This window comes from Euphorbia lathyris, chromosome 5, assembly GCF_963576675.1.
Source record: "Euphorbia lathyris chromosome 5, ddEupLath1.1, whole genome shotgun sequence".
NCBI classification, from domain to species: Eukaryota; Viridiplantae; Streptophyta; class Magnoliopsida; order Malpighiales; family Euphorbiaceae; genus Euphorbia; species Euphorbia lathyris.
In genome coordinates this window covers 41,365,364-41,378,675 of record NC_088914.1, presented here as the reverse complement: position 1 = coordinate 41,378,675, position 13,312 = coordinate 41,365,364, and positions in this window count along the sequence as shown.

The window sequence follows — 13,312 nt, the reverse complement described above, 5'->3', positions numbered from 1 at the left end:
CTATAAGAAGGCCGAAGTCAGTCAAGTGGGTCGTTTTTTCTATTGAGGCCTCATAAAAGTTTCTAGAAAAGTTAGTGGAAAGTGGCAGTTGAAGATTATGGGTAGTTATTCAGAAAGTGGGCATCATGGAGGGTTGTTACTAAGGTTTGGAAACTATAAAAGCCAAGTTAATCTTTATTTTCAAAGACAACAAAAATCTACCAAAAATAAAGCCTAAACCCTACACAAGTTTATTTCTAATCATAAATTTCTACACTTTTCTTTATTTCAACACATTTTCTTTTAATTTCTAGTTTATTCAAGCAATCAAATTCAAGTTCTTGCACTTTTTATTTCCAGCCTTCTTACAATTTTGTGACCTTCTTGCAAATTTTTTTTTTTTGGATAAGCTCTTACCGATTTGGACCTTAAGGAATTATTCGGTCCCTTTTATTCCTAACAATCATTTGACAGTCAAATATGATGCATTTCGAAGTTCTCGGGTACTATAAACCGATGACACACTCTTAATTTTGTTTTCACCAAAAAAGAGCCATAACAAATTGGCACGATTTGAAGGACAAAAGACCTCACTATCAGCAATTCTGAAGATCAAGAAAGCTTGTCGATAGAAAAAGTTTCTCAGATGGAGGAACTTCTAGAGACGATGAAATACAAATCCAGAAGGAGAGTCTTGGATTTCTATGGAGATTCAGAACTCACCTTATCTTGAGAAGCATTTCAGTACCATTGAAAGAAGCATTGACGAGTTGAAGGACAATATCGGCTCAATTGAATGGGATATTCAAAAGATCATTCAAAAAATATATGAGCTTACACCTAGCAAGGCAAGTCCTGCTATAGAAGAGCCCATACTTGCTGCCAAGAGCTTTTCTCAAAAGATGTCTGAGCCTGCAGCAAAGAAGGCTAACGTTAGTGCTGAAGAACCATTATTTATGCCTGCTGGTAAAGGTTCAACTAAAAAATCCTCACAAGCACCAGAAGGTTGCAGATGGTTTCAAATTGTGCATTTTCAACCCCCCATATCTAAGGGAAGAAACTACACCTCAAAAGGCCATTAACATTAACAGGCATGGGGGAAGTAAGTTGGATGGACCTCAAATCTTTAGGAGTACTAACCCTGTCTCCAATCATGCAATTCATGAAAACACAGGTTATCAAGGAGGTGGAGAAGTTGTTCAGGAACTTTATGGGCCTAGTCTTCGCCAAATAGCCCTCCCTGAATTTCACAACCCTTATCCGACTATGATAGATTTGGAGAACCCTTACCCAAGTGTTGGGGTTTAGTGTCCTAAGTCAATTGTTGTAGGATAAAAACCAGTTATAAATGAATTGTTCATTATCATTTGTTTTATAAGATATAATAAGTTTAACTATATAAAGGCATTTATCTTTTATTAGAACTAATCAAGTTAAATAAAAGAAATCCCGAAATTTATTTAAGTAATCATAAAGTGTTCATACAAGCATGAAGTGAGACAGAACTTTATAATAAAACTGATAAATTTAAAACAACCATAAATCAACACTACACCATAAATGGCCTATTGCAACGACAAAAATATGTTGCATCAGGAGCCTAAAACTGTTACAATTGGCCAAAAATGGGATAATGCAACACTTTTGACCATTCGAAAAGCGTTGCTAATTTCACCATTGCTTTTGCTGTCAAAGGCAACAGTTACTTTCTCAATTGTAATGTATCCAAATGTGTTGCCGTTTTTACAGCAAAGGCAACTAAATACCTCTGAATATTAAAGGCAACGTTGTTTAAAACTTTAAAGCAACATTTTTAATATAACAAAGTGTTGCCTTTATTAAGAAAGGCAACATTCGTAATTTAATGCAACACCTGTTTTCAATCGAATGCAACAACATCTAAAGTGTCGGCAACACTTTTTGAACATAAAGCAACACAATGTTCATATTCAAAAGCAACGATTTGTTAGAGTAAAGGCAATGTTTCGTAACCAAGAGCAACACTTTATATTTTAGAGGGCAATGATCTTTTAGGCCTAAGGCAACATTATTTTTTCTAAAGCAACGTTTCTCTGTTAGCAATAGAAGCAATGCTTCATAGTAAATGAAACATTATAAATTTTAGCAGCGGTGTTTTATCCTAAATGTAACATTTTCTTATTCTTTAGCAACATTTTTCAGTTGTAAAAAGCCGGGCTAGAGGCACTGAATCTTGGGGCCGGGGAAGTGATCTTACCTTACCTTAGTAGTTCTATTTTCCAAATATCATAAGAGAAGAATGCCGTCAGTCTGTTTACGTTGAAGTAAGGAATAAAGTAAAGCTAGTCCTTCGAAGGAACGAATCAAGTGAAGAGTGGAGAACGAAAGAACGAAGTAAGCTACTCAACAGTTACGAAGTAACGAATTAAGAACGAAGTAACGATACCCCAATAGGAAAAGCACCAATGAGAAAGGGCGAATCACCCACCAAAGCTGTGGAAGTAGGGATTCAAGCGAAGAATAGCCCTAGTCTGATAGCGGAGTCTTCTATCTATGACGTATAACCTAAGTGTGGGGATCTGAAGGACACTTTGATAGTCAACTACAAAAGGCCGGCTTCAGTCCATATGAAAAGAAAAAGTTGAATGAAGAGTTAGCGTTCATATAATCACCATTCAGTCAATTTGGTCTTGGGGGCGTGATGGAGTCACTTCTCCTTATTCGGTAAGGAGGGGAAATGGGACAAAGCTATCATGCTTTCTATTTGGCGAGGGGCCTAAAAAAAACAACAAACTCACTCAGGTCTGTCAGCCTGAGTTTGGGCTGTAATGAGAAAGGGGTGTACAAGGCCGGGCATCTGATCTTTATTGTTCAATGTAAGTTCCTTGAATGCTCTTTCTTAAGCAAGCTGAACCTTCATTCCCTCGGGTTAGGCTCAAGGTTGGGTTGGTCTTCCTTCTACCTATCGAAAAAAGGAAGAGGATGCAACGATGTTTGATATTAATGCAACACATCTTATTATCAAATGCAACGACCTACAATATATAACACAACACTTAATAATCCAAAAGGCAACAGCCATTCAAATAGATGTCAAAATAGCATTCGTTTACAAAAAAAAAGGATCGGAACTGCTTTGGATCACCGGTGGGTTTGAAGGCATCCACCACCCTCAAAGACCGAACTCGAATGAGCTAAAGTTGAACTCAAGTTCTTGGTTGGAGATGAACACAGATGAGTAGAGGAATTCAGTAGCAAAGTTTAGGGTTTTTACTGTATCGCAGAAAGAAGCATCACAGGTGAAAAAAAAGGAAGGAAAGATAAACAAAGGGTTTTGTTTTATTTTAGTACTCAATATGGCGCCAATTTTTTTTACTTTTCCCGCTATTCTAAATTTCCTTTTCCTTTTTAAGGTTGACAAAACTTTTTAATTTTTTACTTGGTGCAGATATAATTAATTAATATGGAGATTCTATTTTAGAATCTGATTTATATTTTTTAAGCCATCAAACCCTATTTATTTTATAATTTCGTTTATTTTTTCAATGAATAAAATGTATATATTTTTGGGACAAGTTGCAAAAATACCATTAACGTTTACATCTATGAGCAATTTTACCCTAACATCTAAAATGGTGCAAATTTACCCCTTACGTTGGCAGCAAATAGCAATTTATCTCCTAACGTTGACAAGTTGAGTCAATTTCACTCATCATTATAAAACACATATATTTTGTTCCTTATTCTGCACCAATTGCATATCCGTTGTTTCTAAAAAAAATTCATATATTTTTGTGATTTAATAATATAATTGGAGATTAAATTTTTTAAAATTTGACGAAATATTTGAATTTTTTTCCTAATTGGTACAAAATACAGTATATTTTTTATTTCTATTTTATTTTTTTCACGTCTAATCGTATGTTTGTGATTTGTTACTAATTAGTGTAAAAATAACGCACATATGGAGTGTAGATGAGGAGATTCATGATCGAGAAGGCAATTTAACGAATTATTTCTCAAATTGATCCAATTTATCAACGTTAGGGGTTAAATTGCTCTTAGCTGCCAACCTTAGGGATAAAATTGCACCATTTTAAATGTTAGGGGTAAAATTATTCCTGGCTGTAAACGTTAGAGGTATTTTTGCACTTTATCCCTATATTTTTTATTACTTTTATAGGGCATGTCGTTAACTTAGTTGAATACTTATGGATTAATTTTGTTGCATTCAATTTTTTGTTCTTTTATTACTTTTGGAGGGAAAATTTAGAGTAAAAAATTGGAGGAATTTTAGGACATTAATTGGTGTGAAATTTTAGAGAAGGAAATAATACATATACTTTTGGTCAATGCATAGACTTTCTGTGAGATATATTTTGTGGGAATTTTGAAGTAAAAAAATTCGAAAATGTTAATAACAAATATTTTTGTTTTAGTTGTTCTATAAAATTAGGTATACTTAGTCTATTTTTATTCAATTAAATGCAACATTTGAATAGTTTTTTTACATGACTAAATGTTGCTTTCTCTAAACATCAAGTTGAAAAATGCAACGTTATCTCTAAATATTGTCTAAATGTTACCTTAGGTGAAGCAAAACAAATAAAAAATATCAAAAGCAAGACTTTATCTAGAATCGTTGTAGTAAATTTAGCTAATACAACGTTTTAAGGCATCACTTTTTTAAAAATGGTTGCAATATGAAATCTATGGTGTAGTGCAAGTAATGTGTTTGTAGGGATTAACATAATACTGTTGAGACTTGGATGTAATAATGTTTTCTATTGTGAACAAAGAGCTGATCTCACAAGCTTTATATAAGGAGATGTCTAGACAGTTATATGGATCTGGTGAAGGAGTTTATTAGGATTGGGGACTCGACTTGCGATAACAGGATGAATGGATTTATCTAGTTCACCCATTTCGTCTTAGATGGTAATTAGGATACGCGGAACAGTGATCCGAGCTCTCTTCGGGAACGGTGCTCGTCTTCTTTGAGGGTCGTCTCTGTGCGGGGAGCGGTTCCTGGGAACACTCCGACGATCAAATTAGTTAGTGGTTCGAGAGTATTGATAATCTATTCAAAATGAGTTAGTGAATATGTTACCCAATCCCTTGTCTTGGTTGCCTCCTCCTTATTTATAGTGAGTCCCCTTGGGCCTTTGAGGCCTTTCGCCCCTTAGCCCTTGGGCCCGCTGGGCCTATGGGCCAGTTGGGCCAGAAGATGATATTCCGAATCAGGTAGTCCCCCCTGGTCATGCATACCGAGTATTGCATGCGAGGTGTAGTTGGGAAGCTGGTAGCTCTTTGTTCGCCTAGTGAGCCGGGGGGGTAATCTTTGAAAACGCTGACTCTTCCAATTGCCGCATGCGCTTCTAGTTTTTAACGCAAAATTAATTGCTTCTACATTAATGCTTCTGCATGCGCCGTAAAGTATCGTTGGATACCGTGCTCTACCGGCGCCCCCGTTTGAGATATAAATATAGGAAAGAAGGTATTATTTAATGGCGTAAATTGAAATGAAACAGTAGAGATAAAAGTCAAAAAGGTGTGTCTGTCTTATAGTAGGGATTAGTTGATAATTGTAATATTAAGAGGAATGTTTTGTTTGAATAGAAGTGTGTTATTGTTGTGCAGAGTATGGGCGGTGCGAGTTTCCCACCGGATATTGAAGCAAATTTGAGGTAGAAGAAGATGTTAGTGTTAATTTTTTGTTTTGTCTATGTTTGTTTGTATTTATTGATTAGCAGTAGTATTAGTTGGAGTTGTTAGTCTAATTATTATTTTAACTAAGAATTTGTATTTAATTATCATATGTTATTGTTTCTTTTTTAATTATGCAAATTGAGCGGAAATGAAAATGCTAGTTATGTCAAACAATGAACCAAAAATATAATTAGGTGAGGGTATGATCAATTATCTGTATGCATTTTTTTTTTTTTTTTGGAATAATCTGTATGCATTTTTACATAATTTATTTATGATTGAGATCTGAGATTGATGATCCGCGAAGCCAAACCGGGCCGAATCATAAACACGGGCCCAACCTATACTTAGGCCCATGGTTCAAGATCAAATGGGCTCCTAATAAAGGAAGCGGGTAAAGCGGATAACCGCCCCGAAATCCTAACAGGGCATTAAACCTCCCACTCAAACAAACGAAACCACGTTGGTGGCCACGTAAGGGACGTGGCATAGAAAGAGTAACCGCCCTCGGCGGTTACCTAGAGATACTTATAAAAGAGACATGAAAGCAAATGGGGAGGTAGGTTGACATTTTTCCCCTCAATACTATTATCAATCTACTAGCCTTCCACATAAAACTGACTTGATCGTCGGAGAGTTTTTCCGGAGATCCTGTCTCCGTTTTTGTTTTGCAGGTAACTACGACGAGGACCATCGAATTAAATCCGACAAGTTATCATTGGTGCGGTGAGTGTGGACCTTTTTTACCAACATCTGGGTAAAGGTACACAAAGAACATGTCAGAACCATCACGAACGACCGGAGTTACAGCCAGATCAACTAGTATGAACTCAAGAGGTCCACGGACTGTGAATTCGCAGCCTGCGAGTACACAGCCTGTGGTACCCAGCTCGTCGAATCCTTCGGGACAGTTGAGTCCATTATTGGAGGTCCAAGTGCAAACCGAGAGGGAGATGTCCAATAGCGATTTCATACAGATGGCAGGACAAGTCTTAGCTTCGAATATGAGCCAAGCGGCTGGAGATCGAATGATTAGTTTGTTAACTGCAATCGCTGATCATAATACCGCCGTAGCGGCTGCTCCTCAAGAACCCGTTGTCATCTCGACACAATCACCGACTATTCCTGCCATATCTGCGCTTCCGCAGCCATCTCGAGAGACAAATCGGATGGGTCAGAGTAGTCGCATGAACCCACACAGCCATCCAGGCAACTACTCACACCAAGATCCTATTATGACGATCCATCCGACCTGGCAAACATTCCAGCCGATGTCAGGAAGGCAAGGAATTCTTTCGCTACAATAAACGGAGCCATTTGTCCACAGACATTCAGAGTTGATGACGTCTGGAATGAATATGTCTGGGCGGGAGCACACTTGGAACTTTGATCCTATAACTGGACAGCGGTTAGACCCACAGCGAGAACAAATATCGACACAGTATGGCGGGTGGATGTCATCCAGAATTCACCAGCAGCGGATGGAAGAAGTTCGGCGGGAACCCAATACTGAATTGGAGGATCAACTGCGAATCATGATGGAGCGAATGGGGTACACACCTAGGGCGAGAGCGGTGGTGCAGAGTGATTCGCCTTTTGCCCCATCGTTGCGGGAGTTTATTCCAGATCACAGAATAAAAGCGCCGGCGATAGCTAAATACTATGGGGATCCAAATTCTGACCCTGAGGCACATGTCAGAAACTATAGGGAGTTGATGGATGTTGCAGGAGCAAGCGAAAGCATAATTTGCCGATTGTTCTCGACCACTTTGGGCGGTGCAGCATCCGATTGGTTTCGGTCTCTACCTACTGAATCTATTCACAACTGGACTCAATATAGTCGTGATTTCTGTGCAAAGTTCGTAGGCTGTAAAGTAGCAGATGTGACGGATAGACAGCTGAAAGAGATCAAACAGAGAAATTACAATTCCCTAAGGGAATTTGTTGTAGCCTTCAATGATATTCTGGTGCGGCTACAGAACCCAGATATCGTGAGCATCCGCAACATAATGGCGGATGGAACCACAGATTGGAGCATGCGGGAGGAAATCATCCGCAACAAGCCACGCACAGTGGCCGAACTCATGAAGATAGCAAAGGAGTTCATGGAAGTGGATGATGTCAACAGGGAACATAGAGCTCAAACCCGGCGAAAAAGAGATGCCACTAGATCCGCTTCGGACAATCGGCGCCATCAAAATCAAACCCAGTCCAAGGGTAATTTTGTTTGGAAGGGCGATCGCTCCTTCCAGGGAGGAGGATATCAAACGCCATTGAATACGACTCGCCATGAGGTGTTACTTTGGATTGAAAAGAACCCCCTGAAGAAAGATGTGCAGTTTCCTGAGACGAAAGGTCGAACTAGTTTGGGGCGATATCCTAACAAATATTGCAGGTTCCACAGATTGAACGGCCATGACACGAACGATTGCTACGAACTGAAGAGAGAGATTGAAAAGCTGATTGAGAGAGGCAAACTGAGTCAATTCGTTAGAAAAGAAACGATGGATGAAAAGGTAACACTTCCGCGTGAGGTAGAAGTAAGACCAGAAAAGAAGCAGAAAAAAGGAGTGATTAACGTGATAGCAGGCGGGATCTATGAGCCTCCAACAAAAAGGGCTCGCCGTGAACAGCGAAAAAGCAACACGAGTAGGGAGGATGCCCTCAATTACTCATTTGTGCGAATCACGGAGCCGCATGCAGATGCATTGGTGATTACGGTGGCCATTGAAGGATGGGACGTTAAGCGGGTCCTTATCGATACAGGCAGTTCTTGCAATGTTATTACTCGAACTGCATTCAACAAATTGGGAATTAACGACGAGCGAGTAGAACATACGTTCATGGATGTAACTGGTTTTGGAGGTCAATCATCTCAAACAAGTGGACAGGTGGTGTTGGAGACAGAAATGGGCGATAAAAATCTAAAATGGCGAGGTGATCTGGAGTTCGCAATTGTTGATCTCCCATTGGCTTATAATATAATCCTGGGGCGTCCGTTCCTATCGGAAACGGAGTCGCTCATTTCAATGAAGCATTTGACATTGCATTTGCCAGCACACCAAGGGCGAGTCGTTGTTGAGGGAGATCAACTTATATCTCAACAAGCTTATACATTGTCATTTGAACCAAAGCCAGATGAAGAGGATAAAGTTGATGAGAAGTTGCCGGCTGAAGCGTTAGGAGAAACAGAACTATTCACCATCTCAAATGACAAGAATGTACGGATAGCGGTAGGACTTCCAGAGGAAACGAAGAAAGCCATTACCGATGTGTTGATCCAGTGCGAGTCGGCATTCGTCGCTCCAAATGAAGTGCTGAAGGGGATAAGCCCAGAAATAGCGACACATCGTTTGAATGTGGACAAAAGTGCAACCCCAGTGCGACAGAAAAAGAGAGGACATGCTCCAAAGAGGCAGAAGGCGATTGAAAAAGCGGTGGCGGATTTGCTAAAATCAGATGCAATTCGAGAAGTCACCTATCCGGAGTGGCTAGCCAATGTGGTGCTAGTTAAAAAGCCAAATGGAACGTACAGAATGTGCGTAGACTTCAAAGATCTGAATAAAGCTTGTCCGAAGGATATGTATCCGCTACCTAACATTGATATATTGGTAGATGGGACTGCGGGATTTGAAGCTTTATCGTTCACCGATGTGAAATCCAGTTACCACCAGATACCAATGGAGAAGGCGGATGAGATCAAGACGTCATTCATAACTCATCAGGCAACTTATTGCTTCAAGGTGATGCCCTTTGGACTGAAAAATGCTGGAGCAACCTATCAACGGATGATGAACAAAATATTTTCAGACAAATCAGACGAGAACTTCTCGATCTATGTAGATGACATGATCATTAAAAGCAAGAAGATGCAAGACCACCCGCAGGATATTAAAGAAATCCTGGAAGTGCTGATCAAATATGGCCTCAAATTGAACCCAGAGAAATGCACGTTTGGAGCAAGAGCAGGGAAGTTCCTGGGTTTCATTGTTAGTGGCAAGGGAGTTGAGGCGAATCCTGAGAAGGTTAAAGCAGTGATGGAGATGAAGACACCGAGGAATATAAGAGAAGTACAGCGACTCAATGGGCGGTTGGTGGCATTAGGGCGGTTCATATCATGCTCGGCTAGAAGATGTCTACCTTTCTACAATGCCATCAAAAAATCTAAGTCCTTTGAATGGACACCAGATTGTCAAGAAGCATTCGAGGGGATAAAACGACTACTATGTTATCCGCCCTTAATGAGCAGGCCAGAGGATGGAGAAGATTTATTTCTTTATGTATCCGTCACCAGCACGATGATATGCACCGTAATGGTACGGGAAGAAGAAGGGCAACAATATCCGGTGTACTACGTGAGTAAAGTTTTGAAGGACGCAGAACTTCGATATTCGAGGTTAGACAAAATGGCCCTCGCGGTGATAACCACGGCGGCTAGGTTAAAGCCATACTTTCAGGCGCATACTATCATTGTGAGAACTGGAATTCCAATGCGAAAGGTACTACAGAAACCTGACGCATCCGGCCGATTAATGGAGTGGTCAATTCGCTTGGGAGAGTTCGATATTCGCTACGAAGGAAGACCAGCTCTAAAAAGTCAAGTACTTGCCGATTTCGTGAATGAGTTCACATGGGATGAAAACGAATGTCCAAAGGCACAAAAAGAAGAGTGGAGTATGTTCACAGATGGGGCATTATCCACAGATGGAGCTGGACTAGGAGTCGCCATCAAGGGTCCGGATGTTATTCGCTTGTACTATGCGGCACGGTTAACATTCAAAACTACCAACAATGCCGCGGAGTATGAAGCAATGATATGCGGATTGAAGTTGCTTAATGAACTTATGCCGGAAAGAGTGGTAATCTACAGCGACTCTAAACTTATGATAAATCAGATCACAAAAAATTATCTGGTGAAACAGGAGGATCTGGTCAAGTACCATCAGGTTGTCGGCAGATTGACGCAGGAGTTAACACATAAAGGAGTCGTCTGGGAGATGGTGCATGTTCCAAGAGGCCAGAACACAAAGGCTGATGAGTTGGCAAAGGCAGCAGCGAGTAGAGACCATGGAGTCAAAAGGCATGTAATTTGGAAATAAGGTCGTCACCAGCATTCGAAGCCGATCAGATTATGGTCATCGAAGAGCTAGAAGATGATGAAGATTGGCGGATGCCCATCCGCCACTATCTAGAACATGGAGATTTGCCGGTTGATAAAAGTTTAGCTAGAAAGCTACTCGGGCAGTCAGCAAGATACTCAATTCGGGATGGAACTTTATACCGAAAATCATATACATGTCCATGGTTGAAATGTATTAGCCGCAATGAAGGAGACTACGTGCTGCGAGAACTCCATGAAGGAATTTGTGGCGCACATGAAGCATCCGCGGCGTTGGCAAGAAAAGTCAAGTTGATGGGTTATTATTGGCCAAAGGTGGTGGAGGATTCCCAGAAGATGGTAGCGGAATGTCACAGCTGTCAAATCCATGCAAATTAAAAGCATGTTCCCGGAGCCGAACAAAGTCACTATAATGACGGCGTGGCCATTTGCGACATGGGGAATTGATATAGTGGGTCCGTTCCCAGAAACAACAAAGAAAAGGAAGTACTTAATAGTCGCAGTTGACCACTTCAGCAAATGGGTAGAAGCGGAGGCGGTAACCGCTCAAACACCTGAGCGAATGATCGAGTTCTTACGAGAGAACATTATCATGCGGTTTGGAATCCCACAAACGCTTATAACCGACAATGGCACCAGTTCAACTGTGTCAAGTTCAAAGCATATTGCGAAAGCATGGGGATCAAGAATCATTTTTCTTCCGTAAATCATCCCCAGTCGAATGGTATGACAGAGGTTACCAACAGGGCCATGATTCAGGGAATCAAGAAGCGACTAGGTGATAAGAAAACAGGTTGGGCGGATGAGATACCTCATATGTTATGGGCATACAGAACCTCTGTAAAAGCAGCAACAGGCGAAACACCTTTCTCGCTGGTTTATGGAGCCGAAGCAGTTCTACCTGTTGAAATCAAGTCGCCTACAGATCGGGTAATTTATTACTGCGACACCCAAAATCCTATCAACATTAGAGATGCATTGGATTCTGTTGAAGAACGAAGGGAAAAAGCTTACATGCGAATGGCAGTATATCGCAATAGAATCAAGAAGTATCATGACAGAAGGGTGCGAAAGGTGATAATCAATGAGAGCGACTTGGTCTTGAAAAAAGCAGATAAAATACAGTCCAGAGAAGGCAAAGGAAAATTAGGCGTCAACTGGATCGGGCCTTACAGGGTATCCAAGAAGTTGGGACCATCAACTTTTGAAATAGAAGAAATGAGCGGCAAAAAGCTCCCGCGCACCTGGAATCTAGAGAATCTACGCCTATATAAACAGGCTGAGTAGTTCAGGGAAATGACGAGTACTGTTTTTCCTTTTATGAGTTTTTTCCCACTGGGTTTTCTGATAAAAGGTTTTAATGAGGCTTTGATCCCACACAGTTTAGGTGCCCATGTAACAAGAAGTCTTTTTTCTTTATCAATAAAGAGGTTCATTGGTTACAATTATTCAGTATGCTACGGCTGAATGCAGGTCCTTTTCAAACTGCTAATACAAACACATAAATGTGTTGCCTACAAAAGAAAGGCGGATGCATGATTACGCATCATTCGCAAAACCTTATGGTTAACCTTAAACACATAAATGTGTTGCCTACAAAAGAAAGGCGGATGCATGATTACGCATCATTCGTAAAACCTTATGGTTAACCTTATGATTATTTGAAAAATTATAAGGCATAAAATTAAGCGAATAAATGAGTACTCAAAAAATTGCAAAAAGGGTCTGGCCACCCTAATGAAAACAAAACTAACTACGAAAAATTACAAGTATAAAGTCCGCAAGAAGCAAGGGTCGCATACGAAAGTAACCGGCATTAAAGCGAAGAAGAATAAAACAATAATTGCGCATATATGTAAAAGCGGCGGCAAAGTCGCTCGGTTGATATATATACTGGCAGTTTGTTACATACAACAGTTCGGATATAAATAAAATTATACTACAGTTTCTTCTCCTTCGCCTCTATTGCCCCCTTCGCCTTCAGCGGCTCCTTCATCTTCTCCTGTGGGGTGATCTGCTTCAAGCGAATCCCCAACAGTCAAATCAGTAACCGCATCAGAGCGAGGTACCTCTTGTTCAACGTGAGAAACATCTTGTGGTACCCCTCCTTCTACGTTCTGATTTGGGATCTCACAACTAATTGGAGAGTCATGAAAACTCTGCCAATCTAGGAGAAGTACCTCATCCATATCGGCATCCTCGGCCTCCAACTTGTCCCATTTTTCAGCTAAATCCTTTTCAGGAATGGGAACCTTGGGGCGATTAAGTACATGATCTGGATGTCCATGCTCATAATCCGCTCTCCATACCAATAGATGCGAGCACCATCTTCAGCGGTGATCTCCTCGGCCCTCCTCTTTTGCATCTCCAAAGCTTCCTTGGACGAATTCAGATCATCAATAACCTTCTGAAGCTCATCGGACTTAGCCTAGAGGGATTTGAGAGCTTCCTCCTTCTCGCTGATGGCCTTCTGACAAGCACCTTCAAGGGCCTTTACTTTGCCTTGGACATCATCAAAAAGCGACT